The sequence below is a fragment of the Apium graveolens genome, chromosome 5 (genome assembly GCF_009905375.1).
Source record: "Apium graveolens cultivar Ventura chromosome 5, ASM990537v1, whole genome shotgun sequence".
Classification (NCBI taxonomy): Eukaryota; Viridiplantae; Streptophyta; class Magnoliopsida; order Apiales; family Apiaceae; genus Apium; species Apium graveolens.
This window is the reverse complement of record NC_133651.1, coordinates 183,048,146-183,051,243: the sequence shown is the minus strand read 5'-3', so window position 1 is coordinate 183,051,243 and position 3,098 is coordinate 183,048,146. Positions and strand designations below refer to the sequence as shown.

At 29.6% G+C, this 3,098-nt stretch overlaps 2 long non-coding RNA genes across 2 annotated transcripts; both read right to left on the bottom strand.

The window, feature by feature from the left end:
• Positions 1-267: 267 nt before the first annotated feature.
• LOC141723895 (uncharacterized) lies at positions 268-2,143 on the bottom strand. The gene is made up of 5 exons (XR_012576390.1): positions 1,700-2,143; positions 1,336-1,597; positions 846-973; positions 543-672; positions 268-469 (listed from the first exon to the last, which is right to left on the bottom strand). It is a non-coding gene; the product is annotated as an uncharacterized LOC141723895 (long non-coding RNA).
• Positions 2,144-2,287: 144 nt separating this feature from the next.
• Positions 2,288-2,812, bottom strand: LOC141659640 (uncharacterized). The gene is made up of 3 exons (XR_012549839.1): positions 2,739-2,812; positions 2,559-2,625; positions 2,288-2,317 (listed from the first exon to the last, which is right to left on the bottom strand). It is a non-coding gene; the product is annotated as an uncharacterized LOC141659640 (long non-coding RNA).
• Between the last annotated feature and the right edge of the window lie 286 nt (positions 2,813-3,098).

The following is a 3,098-nucleotide window of genomic DNA, read 5'->3' as shown; positions in this document are numbered from 1 at the left end:
CTTTCTGCTGCAGGCTATGCAATCCCAAACAACATAGTAGCTGGAGATATAGCTTATCTGATGAGATAGAACTCATTACTCTAGGTTGGGTAATTGATTGTACTTCTAATATATCCCATGTGATGTACCACTCTATCTACTATGAGCTTTTTAAATTGAATCACATTAACTTGCACTACAAATTTGCAATAAGCGTTGGTAATTAGCATAAATTTAACAATGCTAGAAACATTTGAAAATCTTAATCATGTGATAATAAACCTAGGCTTGTTACACTAAAAAATTTCTACACAGTTATAAACACTAAATTTAACATTCTTTCTTTAAATGTTAATAAGAAATTTGTACACAACTGTAGAGACTCTTTCTTATATTAATTTTCTTGTCAAGGACATATTTTCCCACCTGATGCAGTTATGTTTGAACTGAGAATTGTAAGACTGAATGAAGATCATTAGGAGTTTTCCTTCTGCCAAATATTAAGAGAGGTTATCACTGTCACAGATATTTCAAACTATGAAAATAGATATAAAAAAACTCACATTTCTTGCTCCATTTTTTTAGCACCTTCAATATTCTCCCCAAGAAGTTCAAAGCTCACTCAACATAAAACACCATGTTATGTCTTTGTTCAAAATTTTACATTGCGTTAAAGTTCTCATTTAGATGATCCTGGAAAACTAAAACCAATGTCATCAATTTTGTTATTTTCTAGAACAAACAAAGTTTTTTTCAAGGAATTGATAAACATGTTATTTACTCTAAACGATAACTTAAATAACTAAAATTAAGTTAACATAATATATGGAAGTCCAGCAGGAGACCAACTAAATAATTAGACCAACCTTCATTTTTCATATCTCACGGTTCATTTCTATCTCTTCGTATCATTTTTTTACACCATTTGCATCCCAGATGTCAAGTGAATCCCCTATGTTTCCTAGAAGGTTCACCTGAGCAGCAGTGTGATCCTCTGCATTCATATTATAATCATTAAAGGTAATTAAAAGTGTAAAAATGCAGAATGTATATAGATAAATAGTTGATGATATACAAATAAATAGTTTTTACAACCTTTAGTTTCTCGGTTGCAATGACTAACTGATGGTGCAATTTTTAAAATTGCTCAGTTTGAGAACAATATTTTTTCTACCAAAGAAACCTAAAATTTCAGAAACCAGCAAACCAAGTAGGAGTAACTATTGTACATCAACCTAACACTACTAACCTCCAAAACATCAAACATTAAAGTTAGATTATCCAACATATAAACTGATTTTCCAATACTTTCTTTATAAACAATCAGATTAAGCAAACAAACAGACTAAAACTCACCTCTTTTTTAATTTAGCTGCATGAATTGTACTGCTTTTGGCATACTTTTTCATTTTCTCCTCATAAAACGTCAAATATATAAAAAAAAATTAAGATACTCAGTGTCACCTTTCATCAAACACTTGGTGAGTATAGAAATGAAATCTATCGAGAAAGAAAAAATAGCAAGCAAACAAACAATACCTTGCGATCAGAGCAATCTATCAAAACTAAAGATAAGAAAACACATCCACAAGCCAAACTTAAAAACATCACCACAAACCTAGCAAATCAAAACAACGAAACAACGTTATAAGAAAATGAAAGAAGGTTGGGGATACTATATATATGGAAGAAGGAGAAGAAAAACATGATTAGTAAACACCTCATTTATTTCAGATTTGCACCTTCAAGAGTTTTAACTATAGATCTGAAAATATGAGTTTTGAATTCGCTTTAGTTCTCACAATTGAAAAACAAATTGGAAGCCTGTAAAAGTTAATATATGGAACAGACCATCACTTAATATGGAACGGAAGCATGTGAAAAGGAAAAACTGACCAATAAAGAAATGGTTGGCCATCATCCGCTTTATACCAATCTGCTTATACCATATATGACCACATATGGCCATCATACCGCTGTGAGTAACAAAATTGTACTAATACAATCAATAACACAATCAGTCGAGAATTATAAATTACTGAATAATTTGTAATTGTTCTTTAATATTTGTAACAAAACCATTTTAAAGTATCAAATAAGAGATTACAAACTCTGTTCCCACAAGATCCGAATACGCACCCAGTTTGAGAGAGTAATCAACATATATCTTATAATAAGGATAAACAATCATTGTTTGAAGTATTCAATTCTAAATTAAACTTAATCAAGAATGGAGAAAGAATCTGAGTAAGAATAAAATAAATATAGTAAATTATCATGAGAAATGATGAATAAAGTAATTTTAGATCTTGCCCCATAAAACCATCTTGTGTTTCATCTGCAATATTGAAATAATGAAAGTCAGTAAGTGCATTGATGATCAAATGTTGTCCAATAATAAATATAAAAACTCATTAGGACATTACATCAAACAGGTTATTACATGAAGCAAGCATATATACATATAACACAAAACATTAATATATATTTTTAGCTGCATATTTATTAAAATTCTTATGGCGCAACTCCAATCAAATTCTAAGCAATTAGATGAAGAAAACAAATCGACAAAATCTCACCTCTTGTTATATTTAACTACATGAATTGTACTACTGATTGCATAATTTTTCATCTTCGCCTCATAAACTGTCAAATATATGAAAAAAAATTAGATATTAAATGCCACATTTCATCAACACTTGGTGAGTATAAAAATAAAAACTATTGAGAAAGAAAAATAGCAAGCAAATACACAATACCTTAAGATCATTGCAATCAATAAGAATTAACGATAAGAAAGCATATGCATAAGCAAACCTTAAAAACATCACCTAGCAAATTCAAACAACAAAATCATGTTATCTGAAAAAGAAAAAAAGGATGGTGGATACGATATATATGAAAAAGGAGAAAAAGAAAAAGATTATTAGTAAAAACCTTATTCTTTTCAAATGAACGCCTTCAAGAGTTTGAACTATAGCTCTGAAAATTTGAGTTTTGATGTCGTAAAAGATATGTGACAGATAGAGATACAAAGAGAAAGAGAGATAAACTAATTTGAATATGTTATGAAAAGGAGAGAGAGAATAGTGATTTTGTCAAGTGTATACAGAATTCGA